This window comes from Anabrus simplex, chromosome 2, assembly GCF_040414725.1.
Source record: "Anabrus simplex isolate iqAnaSimp1 chromosome 2, ASM4041472v1, whole genome shotgun sequence".
NCBI classification, from domain to species: domain Eukaryota; kingdom Metazoa; phylum Arthropoda; class Insecta; order Orthoptera; family Tettigoniidae; genus Anabrus; species Anabrus simplex.
Window position 1 is genome coordinate 344,030,138 of NC_090266.1, and position 14,663 is coordinate 344,044,800.

Consider the following 14,663-nt stretch of genomic DNA (forward strand, 5'->3'; position numbering starts at 1 on the left):
CTTTCTGCACTCGAAAATAATTGTATTTTTTTTTTTTGCTAGGGGCTTTACGTCGCACCGACACAGATAGGTCTTATGGCGACGATGGGATTGGAAAGGCCTAGGAGTTGGAAGGAAGCGGCCGTGGCCTTAATTAAGGTACAGCCCCAGCATTTGCCTGGTGTGAAAATGGGAAACCACGGAAAACCATCTTCAGGGCTGCCGATAGTGGGATTCGAACCTACTATCTCCCGGATGCAAGCTCACAGCCGCGCGCCTCTACGCGCACGGCCAACTCGCCCGGTAATAATTGTATTAGCATAAAATGAAAAGTGGAGTATCGTTTTAAACAATGCACTAGTTTTCCAAAAAAATTAATACGGTAATTTTATAGCCATTCAAGTAATTGGAGGATACTAATCAGTGGAAAACGGAAACTGATGGGTTCTTCATTACTTTGTTAATAGACAAGGATTTTCATTTCTGGTTTCTAAAATAGCTGTCTTGCCCTCCTAGTCTGCCACGATTTTCTGCGACTTTAAGACCCTCCGTGCCCTCTTCCTGGTATCATCTTATCTAAACCCAAACTGTCTCGTCTATGTGACCGACCGCTTTAGCAATATTTGATATTGGACGACCACGTTCCCACATATCTGCAATGCGTCGTATACGGTCGGTTGTGTCCGTGTCTTCCCCTCGCTCACTGACTGTGCAGAGAAATGGCAGTAAGACGTTAGAGTAAAAGCACTGAAAGCTTACAAAGGTCACCGACTACTGAAGCATTTCAACGTCTGTATGCTACTCCGATGTTTTACAGGTTGGAAACGCTGAATTACATGGAATATCCGTATTCATGCGAGACTGATCATGATTATTATTCTAGTGAGTCGAGGTGCTGTTTGCTGTTGCTATTTTGCCGCAAATACATTATATGATGATGATGCTTGTTGTTTAAAGGGGCCTATCATCTAAGGTCATCGGCCCAAATACATTACAGGTCCATTAGTTATTCACAGGTGAAAACGATCTAAGTAGGTCATTCTTTTCATGTCTTTACACGAAATGTCAAGCGATATAAAAGTGTTCCTTTTTATTTTCACCATATTACCACCTCTATAAGCGGTTGAATTGTAAATAACTGCTCAGTTTATTTCTCAAAGGATGTATAATAACAATAATAATATCAACAACCAAAATAAAAAAAATTACCTGGCATGAAATATAGTGCCGGCCCCGTGGTGTAGGGGTAGCATGCTTGCCTCTTACCCGGAGGCCCCGGGTTCGTTTCCCGGCCAAGTCAGGGATTTTTATCTGGACCTGAGGGCTGGTTCGAGGTCCACTCAGCCTACGTGATTAGAATTGAGGAGCTGTCTGACGGTAAGATAGCGGTCCCGGTCTAGAAAGCCAAGAATAACGGCCGAGAGGATTCGTCGTGCTGACCACACGACACCTCGTAATCTGCTGGCCTTCGGGCTGAGCAGCGGTCGCTTGGTAAGCCAAGGCCCTTCAAGGGCTGTAGTGCCATGGGGTTTGGGTTGGTTTTATTAAATATTGTACTCATGATATCAGAGACGCACGGGTGTTTCAAAAACCGTTCTTATGGAGTTATTATTAGCGCTGTTCAAAGACTTAAATGCCATACGTATTGAGACGGGATTACATAGTGCCCATTTCTACACAATGAAATTACAGTTAGTTAATTGTTTTACTTGATTAGGAAAAGCCACTATAGCCAAAGTGTGTAGTCAGAGTGCAAAACACGGAGTGGTTTGATGAACAAAGAAGAAAGGAAAGGAAAGAGAGTGAGGGAAGAGTAAAAGCATAAAGCCACACCACCTGGAAGACGAACACATATGACATTTCCAGCCCTCCTTTCTTCTCCATCCTCAGGGTTGACCAAAATATACTTCCAAACGTTACCTGTTTCCTTTTCCACCCGAAATTCTTCTGATCGTGAGTGTACAAGGACACCTTTTCTGATGCCATACTCAGAAACAGCCAGAGGCAGTTGCGGGATATTGATTTGACCACGTTCGTGAGATCTACAAGTGCCTTATTTGTCTAGATGAGAGCGTCAAGTTGGCTGAAGGGTTAACAATGTAGCAGTATAGTTTACCATCTACCATAGATTCTAATGGTAATACTTCAGATATTGATTATCTCGGACAGACACATTATAGTAGAGCTCATTTCTTGAACGCTGTAAGAATGAATGAAAGCAAGTTAAACGAAGGAATAAGAAGTTACCTTCTTGCATATTTTGAAGAGTGTGCATGAAGGTTTTCTTTTTAGAAGCTCCCGATGGCTACTGCAAAAACATATTTGTTAATGTCTTACTCAGTAAAATAGGGGCAAATGTGAATGTGTGTTCTGAATTTTGAAGAACTCATGGCAGTTGTCTAACCTGGCATTCAAGACTTGCTATTAAGATCAAATATGTCATTCTCAATTCTGTCCCTTCGAGACGATCAGCCTGAGCCTCGGTATCCTCAGGCATAGATCCAACATTGCTCCCTGGAGGTAGAATACAACATGAAACGAATTAAAAGCTGTGCATCGTGCTGACCCAGTCATGGGAGTACTATTTTCGGATGACTACCGTCAAACTCTCCTTGTCGTTCCAAAAGGAATGCTGGCTGACGAAATCAGTGCCTCCTTGAAACGTTTCGTACTTTGGTTCAGCTTCACTTCTCGGTTTGATCCTAAATATGAGAGCTCGCCTGGGTAGTGATGATCACTGCCAGGAGTTTGTTGACACGCTGCTTAATAATTTTTAATTTCGTGTGGCTATTTCTAGCCGAGTGCAGCCCTTGTAAGGCAGACCCTCCGATGAGGGTGGGCGGCATCTGCCATGTGTAGGTAACTGCGTGTTGTTGTGGTGGAGGACAGTGTTATGTGTGGTATGTGAGTTGCAGGGATGTTGAGGACAGCACAAACACCCAGCCCCCGGGCCATTGGAATTAACCAATGAAGATTAAAATCCCCGACCCGGCCGGGAATCGAACCCGGGACCCTCTGAACCGAAGGCCAGTACGCTGACCATTCAGCCAACGAGTCGGACGACACGCTGCTGATGACTGGTGAGCAGACACTGAAGAAAATGTGCATTCTGAATATTGAAGTACTCATGTCACTTGTCTAACCTGACATTCAAGACATTCTATAAATATCAAGTATGTCATTCTCAATTCCCTCCCTTCGAAACTCGACCAATTATACGCCGCCTGCTCTCATATCAACAACACTTATCTTTGTACACATCAGGGTAGAAAGAAATTGTCTACGAGTATGCGTCAACTTACCATGACTGGACGACTGCGCACCCAAGTGTTGTCACTCATCCTGTCGTTCATTTTAGCACCTTGTCCGACTCGTTGGCTGAATGGTCAGCGTACCGGCCTTCGGTTCAGAGGGTCCCGGGTTCGATTCCCGGCCGGGTCGGGGATTTTAACCATCATTGGTTAATTCCAATGGCTCGGGGGCTGGGTATTTGTGCTGTCCCCAACTTCCCTGCAACTCACACACCACACATAACACTGTCCTCCACCACAATAACACGCAGTTACCAACACATGGCAGATGCCGCCCACCCTCATCGGAGGGTCTGCCTTACAAGGGCTGCACTCGGCTAGGAATAGCCACACAAAATTATTATTATTTTAGCACCTTTATCTTGATTATCATCAGCCTGTCAACGGTGGGTACGTACAGCTAATATTCTCATTTAGCCTCAGTCTAGCAGTTCAGTCCTTTTCAGATTTTAAGGTTTATAAGTAAACAATTTTTGTTCCCAAATAATTGGCTGAAAATTGTAACATTGCCTGATGCAGGGACTTGATCTCATAGTTATGCAGTTATGCATAAATTACTTCATGATATAATGTAAATAAGTGCAGAGAGGTAATCCATTTAAAATAATATAAATGAACCTTGTTTGTAGCTTTGTTGCTGTCTACATAATCACTTCCGAAGTTTTCTATCCTTACTCCGGCAATTGCTCCTTAGCGCCTTTTAATGATTTAACCGCAACTGGTTCCGTAATCATTTACGGTTACACTCAACTCTCGATTAACCGGGATAATGTAGGGTTAAGGCTTCCCGGATAAGTAAAATCGTGGTTAACCCGCAAAAAGTTAAAAATAGAACGGGCGTACTGAAAGTACAGTTAAAATGATAATAAATGATTCTACTGTATTGTGTTTTTATTAACTTACCCAATACGTTGCAGTAAAGGGGTAAATCGAGAGATGAGTGTACTTCATTGCAGCACGTGAAATGAATAGAGTAAGTCGCGAAATTGAAGGCACAATTATATTAACATGCGACCTGTACTACATCTTATCAACGAGATGAGAAGGAAATGGTATTTTCTCATACCTTTTTATAGCGTTGATTGTTAGTAGATCTATAGAATATTGCATGTTTAGTTGACAACGTGTATCAAGTTTTCCTTTTTCAGTTTTGTTTTACAGCGCACCAACACAGATAGGTCTTATACCGACGATAGGATAGGAAAGGGCTATGGGCGGGAAGGAAGCGACCGCTGCCTCAGTTAAGGTACAGACGCAGCATTTGCCTGGTGTGAACATGGGAAACCACGGAAAACTGTCTTCGGAACTGTCGGCAGAGGGGTTCGAACGTATAGCATGTATTATTATTATTATTATTATTATTATTATTATTATTATTATTATTATTATTATAGAGTAGTTCCTGAGGTTTGGGGCTGCCTGGCCGAGGCGGTAAAGGCGTGCTCAGTTCGCCCGGAAAGACGTGGATTCGAATCCCTGTCAGGAAGTCGTAAAATTTAAGAAACTAGATTTCCACTTCCGGAGGTGCATATGGCCCTGAGGTTCACTCAGCCTACACCAAAAATGAGTACCAAGTTAATTCCTGGGGACAAAGGCGCCCAGGCGTAGAGCTAACCACTCTACCCCCATCACGTGCCGAGGTTAACAATGGTGGAAGCCTTTACCTTCCACTCCTCCAAGGGCCTTCATGCCCTGTACGGAGGTGACTTTGCTTTTTTAGTTCCTAAGGTTTATCATGTAGAGAAATTTGAGGAGACTACACACAGAATAATCTCAAATAATAATATAACTGCACTACTGCATACAGGCATTTACATTTGACGCCATTTGGGCGGCTTGCGTGCGAATTTTGACGTCCACTCTTACTCCACCAAATAGATGAAAAACTGGAAATGTAATGGGTGATCTGTTATTGAGTTAATTCTGTAGGGTAAGCACCAGGTGTGTCACCAGAGAACTTCCACATAGGTACCGACATCGTACGACGTGGAGTTTTTCCATCCTTCAAAATTCGGACTACCTCTGTCAGGTTTGAAGCTAGAGACACTCTACCACTAGGGAACTAGATACTAATGGGACTCGCAAAAGTGAGTTTTTTTAATGCTGTTTGTTCGGGGCGTCGACCCTTGTGGATCTTTTGCCCCTACTGGCACCATATTGTATGAACTTGCATGTAACTGGAAGGGCGGTAGTGTGGAATGTTGTGTGTGAGGAAAGGAAGATTAAGGACGTCACAAACCCCAGTCCCCAGGCCAGGGATATTAATCATTAACAATCAAAAAGAACCCTGACCCGGCCGGGAATCGAACTCGGGGCTGCCGGGTGACAGGCGGACGCCTTGCCCCTTACACCGCGCGGTCAGACTTGTTCTGCATTACTTAGCACCAGTGATGGACAAAGAATTTCGAATTCTTCCAGTCTCCATTTATATACCACCAATTATTTCCTTTGCGTTTGTTTGCACAAGTCATGTGCTGGCTCTGTTGTTATGAATCAACTAATAAGAACTCCGCTGGTGTGATAATGTATTTTCAAAACCCATTTCTTATAATCAGTATTAATAAATTGGTAGATGCGAGATATTGTGTTGGTACCTTCGCGATGTAAATGAAAGGGCTGTGTCCATGTACTACGACCCCCTAAATCAGTATTGCTAGTTGTTTGAGGGCCAGTGCAATTCATTCGGTCTCTAGTCATAGATAAATAATTTCGTTCTTGGAATATATGTCAGCAGTCGGCCTTTAAATTAAGAATTAAGTGAATGACATTGTCACACCAGATATTTTGCAAGAGTATAACGTACGGCAGTCCGCCTCTGTGGTGTAGTGGTTAGCGTGATTAGCTGCCACCCCCGTGGTCCGATTCCCGGCTCTGCCACGAAATTTGAAAAGTGGTACGAGGGCTGGAACGGGGTCCACTCAGCCTCGGGAGGTCAACTGAGTAGAGGTGGGTTCGATTCCCACCTCAGCCATCCTCGAAGTGGTTTTCCGTGGTTTCCCACTTCACCTCCAGGCGAATGCCGGGATGGTACCTAACTTAAGGCCACGGCCGCTTCCTTCCCTCATCCTTGCCTATTCCTTCCAATCTTCCCATCCCCCTACAAGGCCCCTGTTCACCATAGCAGGTGATGCCGCCTGGGCGAGGTACTGGTCATACTCCCCAGTTGTATCCCCCGACCAAGAGTCTGAAGCTCCAGGACACTGCCCTTGAGGCGGTAGAGGTGGGATCCCTCGCTGAGTCCGAGGGAAAAGCCGAACCTGGAGGGTAAACAGATGAGCTGATGATAACGTACGGCTGTGTTGTGAAGCTGACTGTCATGGACCTGTAGATTTCAATGAATTATAAAGATGTGTGTCTGTCGTGTGCTCCTAGTCTTCTAAGTCAGGTATTCATCTTTATCATACTGTATATCTCTCCCCCTCTCTTGTGTTCTTTTTATCCTACACTTCTCACACTAAGATTGTAGATGAGTGTTGATACCCGCCCTCGTGATGAAGCTGGGAAACAGAAACTAGCTCGTCGGGAGCTGACAAGAGAACTGAGATTAATGAAGGGAGAGAGGCGGCAATGCATGGAGATGTGGAGATTGTCCTTTTGTGTTTTCATGTTTGCCCTTGTCTCCTCATTCTGTTCTTTTCACACTGACCTGTCACTGCGTTCATCCATTGTGCTCCATTTCATATTCCTCCCTCTGTAAGGCTTAACTGGCGAGACTGTTTTTTGTGCTAAAGATTTTGAAAGTTCATTTTGTTCATAGCATTTTTATTTGTAATATGTTGAATTACTATTTTTTAAGAAGCTTGATATACTTATCCGTTTCAGTACATGCAGTTATTGTTTTAGTAGACGTGTAATATTCCTCATATAAAATACTCTTGTTTAAACACAACACAAATTAGAAGTTGTGAGCCCCTGTAGTAGCTCTCTAGTTAGGTCTGTACGAATAGAGTATAGCAGCCAACTTGCTTAGCAGTCCTTACACCGTTCTCGAAAGTTAGGCTGATAAAACTAATAGGTCATACGTTACAAGTTGTGAGCCCCCTGTGGTAGCCTATTCAGAGAAAGTTAAACAACTATAATTAATGCTCAAGGTCCTCTAGCCGCTAAACCACGCTCGGAAGTTAAGAGCCCCTAGTGCCCCTTTTAGTCGTTTTTTACAGCAGTGGGCCTATTCCATCAGGTTGATTTAAATATTCCAGATATTTGTAATTCCCGGCTGTGTCAGGGATTTTATTAGATACAAGGCTGCTTGGCTGTATGATACTGACCTTAGGTTTACAAGGCCTTGGGTTCGATTCGTGGTGGGTCGTGATTTTAACTGTGTATGATTAAGGTTTCTGGCTTGGGAACTAAGTATTTTCGTCTTAATAAACTTCTCTTCATCTACATAAACAAGGGCTTGGGTTCGATTTTCGGCTAGGTCGTGATTTTAACTGCGCATGATAACGTTTTCTGGTTTGGGAACTAAATGTTTTCGTCGTGTTGATCCAAATATATTGAGAAAAGTTCAAGAAGGAGGAGAAAAAGTAGAAGATAAAGAAGAAGAAGAAAAAGAAATAACGTGTACTGTATTCTACATTCCGTGTGTGAAACCATTGTGATGCTTTCTCTTAACAACTATATACTGCTTTGACTGCATCAGCCCGCCTGGTGGCCATGATCGTTAAGGCGTTGAAGTCTAAACGGTATGACACCGAAGTTAGCCGGTTCGAGTCCCTTTGGTCGAAAAATTGTTCACCATCAGAATGTTGGCGGGTAGGGGAGGTGGTGGTATAGAATTTATAATCACTAGATTGCGTGCCAAAAGCCTGGATTAAATTCCATCCTCTCCGCAGTGCTCATATGGAGTGAGGGCATATGACGCTGTTGATGGTGATTCGTCCGTCGAATGGGGACGTTAAGCCTTGAGCAGACCCCTTGGTGCTATTCGAGAGGAGTAGGCTATGTGCCGGCACCGGGTTTCACTCTCTCCCTTCCTATCATAATTATACCACTTCATTCATTTCATCTTATTAACTCCTCTGATGAGGTTGACGTCAGGAAGGGCATCCGGTCATAAAAACTCGACACGACAGATTCATCTCACCTCATACCCGAGCCCGTAGAGCAACGGGACAAGGGTTGGACAAACACACCGATTTGACTGCATCGTCCCGTATATTTCCACCAACTTTACTCACTGTTGTTCGCAAGCTCTCGGTAGCTGTTTCTTGATCAGCATTCCTGTATGCTACAAATGAACTTCAAAAACAGGTAACAAGAGTTCGCATAGAGAAAATGCATTTTATAGCATACAAATCGAGGTCCTATAACCGCTAACCTACGCTCAGAAGTTTAGAGACTACTAGGACCCCTTTTAGTCACTATTTGCAACTCTTGCCGCAGTTCCAAAAGTTAGACTGATAAAAACTCATACTCATACAACAGCTTAACACACACATCATGTCTAGACTCAGCTAAAGACCCCGAGTTTGCTAACCCAAGCTCTCTCAAGTCAGGTGCCCCTTTTAGTAGACCCTTTCGACAGTATTCCATAAGATGACGACATCCTATTGTCTCAGGATGTCAGACGTCGTAGCGCGTAGCCCTCTATCTTGCCTCGGGAGCCCTAGCACGGCTCTCCTCGAGTTATCCCCATAAGAGCCTGTGTATACTCATTTGCTCCCTGTGCTCTAGCACAGCTCTCCTCCGAGTTACCCCCCGCCCTTTTAGTCGCTCCTACGCCTAGCAGTATACCGTTGATGCAATTCTTCCAATCCACCCTACCTCATGAAATGAGGATGTGAGCGGAGTGACGTCATCATAGTAGCGAGAGCTGTAGTAACGTCACCGCTGACAAGCTTTGACCTGTAGCTAAAGACCCAGAGTTCTCTCAAGTCGGGTGTCCTGCGTCATAACACATTGTCGGCATTCCTTTACTACACCAGATCTGAAAATAGAGCTTAGCTCGCAAAGTCGTTTTTTTTTCTGCTGAGTTGTACGTCTCCACATTTACTGTAGTCAGTACACTTTCATCGTACACACATTTCAATCAGGGTGAGGATATTTGAATTGCACTTAAGCTGTTTAGTTTTGAGTTTCCAATACGCGAAAAGCCCTAACACAGCCCCTGCCGAGTTAGTGCCATAAGAGCCCATGTATAGGCAAGAGCCCCTGTGCCAGCCGCCATCTTGCCTCAATAGCCCTAGCACAACTCTGCCGAGTTACTCCCATAAGAGCCCGTGTATACGCAAGGGCCCCTGTGCAAGAAGGTACAAATATTCACTACTCACCTGCTATTTGAGGGAAGGCATGCTTATTTATTTATCTTGCAAAAGTTGTATAAGACTGAGCATCTAAGGCTGGAGGGTGAGGTTTGGGCTTCATATACCTGATTGCTTGAAGAGGGCGGAAACTTTACGATAGTGTAACGGTTCAAATCCCGTTACAAGCATTCATCTGTATTATTATTATTATTATTATTATTATTATTATTATTATTATATCTGTATTATTATTATTATTATTATTATTATTGCTACTACTATTATTGTAACTATTAGTATTGTTTGATTCAATTTTATAATCTGATTTCGCTATGTAGGTCTATTAATTATCGCTTGCTTCATTGTAGTTAATTTATTGTGTGTGTGTGTGTGTGTGTGTGTGAGTGTGTGTGTGTGAGTGTGTGTGTGTATTAGCATTAAAACCATGTAGAGTGAGACTTGCTGCCTAATATCAGATATGGATATATTATTTGCGATACTACCTTTAAAACATTGCAACACATGGTGCAATACTGTTACAGTACGGTAACTGTCGAGTCATCGCTCTGCCATTGTATGCATTTAGACTGTGAGATAATTTCTGGGAGTTTCTGCTTTGCCCGAGGCTATTTCAACACTATATGTAATACTTTGGAGCTAGGTGTGTGTGGGGGGGGCGGGCAACTTATGTCTACATAAAGGGCCGTATCCTATAGCGGCAGTTCAGTTGGTTGGAAGGAGTTGAATGGAGAGACTTGCCATGAAGTCAATTGCAGTCAATTGGAAGGAGGCGGATGGCGAGCAGTGATATGGATACATAATCGTCAGTGACCAAATGGATTATATGTTCGGAGCGTGTTTCGTGTATCTGTTCGGTCGAGTTCTTGTGTCAGTCGTCGTAATACAGACTAACAGTTATCAGTGAATTACTTGTAAAGTTGATTGTGAAGAGTGAATATAATTTCAAGTCATGCTATATCTCGTTTGTGAAACTAAAAGGATACAGCACCAAATTAGGTTTGAGATACCTAGAGCTGATACCAACTCAAAGGAATACGTCGTAATAACACTCAAAATGTTGAAGGTACTGTTACGTGAACCACTGAGGAAAACATTTCTTGTACAACTTTTAAATGTCCAGTCAAGAGGAATTCAAATTGAATGCCTAGAGTTTCTCTCTGTTGTAATTTTAGAATTTTATATCATATCTATATTATCGCAACAAGTCTTGCCATTTCAATTATCAATTTAAAGAATATATTATGTTTAGTATCAAATAAAATTTATGGTTTTATTTCAATGATAGAATTGGATAACCTTAAATTTTAGTGGGGAAACCATACGTCAGTGTCCTTTTCCCAGAACCTATATGTTATGCTGTCAAAGTAATCTTACTACCTCACACCCTAGAGATATTCAAGACTCTCATTTTATTATCGTTACATGTATTTGTGACCTAGTATGGGGGACGGTCAGCAGCGTCACTTATTTTACTTGTTGACGTAGTTGTGTAGTAGAACTTGTTGGAATTTTAAACTACACTAGTGCGCTAATGATCGCAATTCTGTCCGTGAATTTCTCTTAATTTCAGGAGATTTATCAACATTTTTATAAAATCATTATTAGACTTACCCTATGAATATTTTGTTTTAAAATCTAATACCAAGTTTATTTTAATAATAATGACGATAATAGCAGCAAATATTAATAAATAGAAATAGTACTTTGATAAGCAAGAAGTCAAATCAAATTTAAAATATTAAAAATATTTTGACATAAAATACAGTATGTCTATTTGTCTACGTAAACAGTTCGAGACTTGCTTTCTAAACCTAGTTTACCCTTACCATGCTCTCACGCTATGTCACTAATGCTTATGTGCTGATACTTACTTCACAACTTTTGCTATTAATTTGTAGTCAGTCAATTAAGTAAGAGAGTTGTAAATTAAACCTTTTTTTATTCCTCAGTTAATTCTTAAGTATAACATTGTATTATAAGACAGTGTGTTTTGTGTTTGTTGCAGGTTATGTCTGTCAGCATGGCTATTCTGGCTAGTAAATCAGTGGAAAGATTCTGCCGAAGACCTACGGTTGTGTGTCAAGATGTGCTCTTCTCTTTAACTGATTGTGTTTCTTGGCACTGGAAGAATTCACAGATATGTTTCAAATCGTGGATCTCCTGGTGCCAAAGCTCACGGTCAGATAATGGCTTCATCCACCCACGGAGCTCGTATAGATTTGAATAACTTGTTCCATTATACGACTATGTAAACATGTAATAAGATAATGTTGCCTTAACTGTATTTCTTGTAGAATATAATAGTTTTCGCTGAAATTTCTAGTAACAACGTATACATTAGCCCTGTATTAGGGAATAGTAAATATTAAGTTAAACCAGCTATTTTTAATGAAGTACTGGAATATGGCAGAAAGAATGAGTTAGTTACCATTATGTAAAGTGAATGAAAAATTAAATAAATTATCACTGTGATTTTATTTTAGACTAGTAACAAATAATTCTTCTTGTACTGTAAAAAGAAGTTTATGCACTGTAGGTAATAAGATGGTCATCCTGGGTTTATGCTGGCGATTGTTTGTAGATCTGATGCTGGCTTTCACTGAAGGGTGAAAAACATGTCCTTTGCCGTGAAAGAATCACATACAATAGAATAAAGTTCAGGAATGGAGTGAGTTTATTCAAGAAACTATGAAAATAGACAAATTATTGTCATCTTGCAGTCTTCAGGAGCATAGTCTACAATAATACAAAACTCCACTCAAACCTTTATCTTGTAGTAACCCTGTATGACTATCATTGTAGCAAGGAAATATTACATTCACTCACGTTCTGCATTATAAATACGTTTTCATTTTCCCATTTGTGATATTATGAGACTACTCACATTTATATTATTATAGTTAAAATACATACGTAAGAAATTTAGATGACATATGTGTATAAATGTATGTTTTCTGCATTTTCCTAATAAATTGTGAGTTACTATTTGATATACTATCTGATCAAAATTATCCAGACGCCTCTATGTAAACGTAAACTAGAGCCAAGATGTTACTACGACTGCCAGTGCTTCTATAAAAGGTGACCGAGGATTCTAATTTGTTCAGCGCAACGATACACCTGCAAAATGGACGGTGCAAGGGAGCTTAGTGATTTTGAATGTGGAACGGTTATTGGTTGCCACATCATTAAGTAATCGGTTGGGACCATTTCCGTCCTTCTCATGTTGCCCAGATGGCCAGTCGAGGACGTGATTTTAAATTATTGTAAACGGGAAGACACAACTACAGAAAAACCATAGCCGTGTGGGCCAGGTATCTTGACCGACAAGGACTATCGAGCATGGGAGAAGGTGGTGCGGAAAATTCGCATGACATCGTGTGATACCATAACTCGTAAATTTCGCAGTTATTACAGTGACTGTGCGCTCGAAGATTCAAGAACTGGGGGTTCAAAGCTTAGGCACCCGTTCATAAACTGCACATTTCACCGGTGAACACCAAGTGCCACGTTCAGTGGTGTCGGAAACGACTGGAGAAACGTTATTTCGAGTTAGGAATTACGCTACGCTATGCGACAGTTAAATGGCAGGTTTTGGGTATGACAAATTACAGGCTAATGATACATGCCAGCCTGTGAAGTGAGCACGTATCGAAAGTGGTGTAAGGATGAGCAAACAACGACACGTTGTCTAGCCGTGTGTTTAAAGTGGCTCATTGATGCCAGAGACCACTGCAGGCTTTCGCGCCTTGTTCGCAGCGACTGTCAGAGCCACTGTTCGAGAAATCATCCAGGAGGTATAACAATGGTGACTAGGACAATGTTTCACAGCACACGGTTCACCAAACACTGCTGAGTATGGGACTGCGAAGTCGAAGACCCAGTCGTATCCCAATGACTGACTCCACCGAAAGTAATGCACTAGGTGGGCACCAAATCATTAATAACGAACTTTTGGATAATTGGAAAAAAGTCGCCTGATCCGATGAATCCAGATTCCTGGTCCATCACATAGACGGCCAAGCACGTGTACGCCGATTACCGTCGGAGGCTATAGCACATGGTTGCACATCCATATGGAAACAGGCCGCTAGAGGAGGTGTGACTGTTTGGGCGACGTTACACTGGGACCTATTGTTCTAATATGCCAATCCCTTACAGCTGTCAGGTATCAGGGACGTTATTGGGAACCAAGTTCATGTCAACAGTGTTTCCTGCTGGTGACAGCCACTTCCAACAGAATAATGCGCCATGCCACTCTGCCAGCATTGTGAAGGACTGGTTCGAGGAGCATCACAGAGCATTACTCTTAATACAGTGGCTTCCAAATATCCCTGATATGAACCGAATTGAACGTTTGTGGGTCGACTTGGAGAAGAGGGTTCATGCTACATAATCACCGAGCTGTAGTGTACGCCAACTGACAGACCTGCTCTGCTGTTGCGCTTGTGGTATGAGATCCTCCAAGATGCCGCCCACCATCTCGCTAATAATGCTAATGGCTTGTGGCCTCCGAAGAGATCTGGTGCAAACCTTTCGAGTTGATGCCGTGTAGGATGGGGTCCTACCAATGATGAAGACGGACACACACACCGAGCTCCCAAGCTATTGAAATTAATCAACAAAGGTTAAAATTCCTAAACCGGCCGGGAATCGAACACGGGACCCTCTGGACGAAAGGCCAGCACGCTAACCATTTAGCCATGAAGCAAGACTCCATTTCGCTGAATCGATGTCTCACCCAGTGACCGCAGTTCTGCGCGCTAAAGGCGGTCCTACATTGTTTTAGGTAGGTGACCGTAAAGTAATGGCTTTCTTGAGTCATCCAAACTGTGGGTATTCCAAACACCAATTAATCAACATCCTCCCATTTATAGAAAAATATTATCATACAGGAGAACGCCAGTAATTTGAACTAATTTGGGCTGTTATGTGTTTGGATTTAAAGATGTTCGGATTATCCAGAAAACGAACCTGTTATAAAATATATACTGTAGATTACAGTAGGGCCTATAGTCACAGCTACAGTACAGTATTAACAGTCACAAAGCAGGTTTAGTTCCTTACGCCAAAAAAAAAATTGCCAATTTTCTAGTTAAGTGAAAGT

The 14,663-nt window shown here is 42.2% G+C and overlaps 1 long non-coding RNA gene across 1 annotated transcript in view; it reads left to right on the forward strand.

The window, feature by feature from the left end:
• LOC136862819 (uncharacterized) overlaps nt 1-12,475 on the forward strand; it is a 427,778-nt gene extending 415,303 nt beyond the window's left edge. The window contains exon 6 of the long non-coding RNA XR_010859067.2: nt 11,562-12,475. This is a non-coding gene — a long non-coding RNA (uncharacterized lncRNA). The remainder of the gene's footprint in view (nt 1-11,561) is intronic.
• Nucleotides 12,476-14,663: the final 2,188 nt, after the last annotated feature.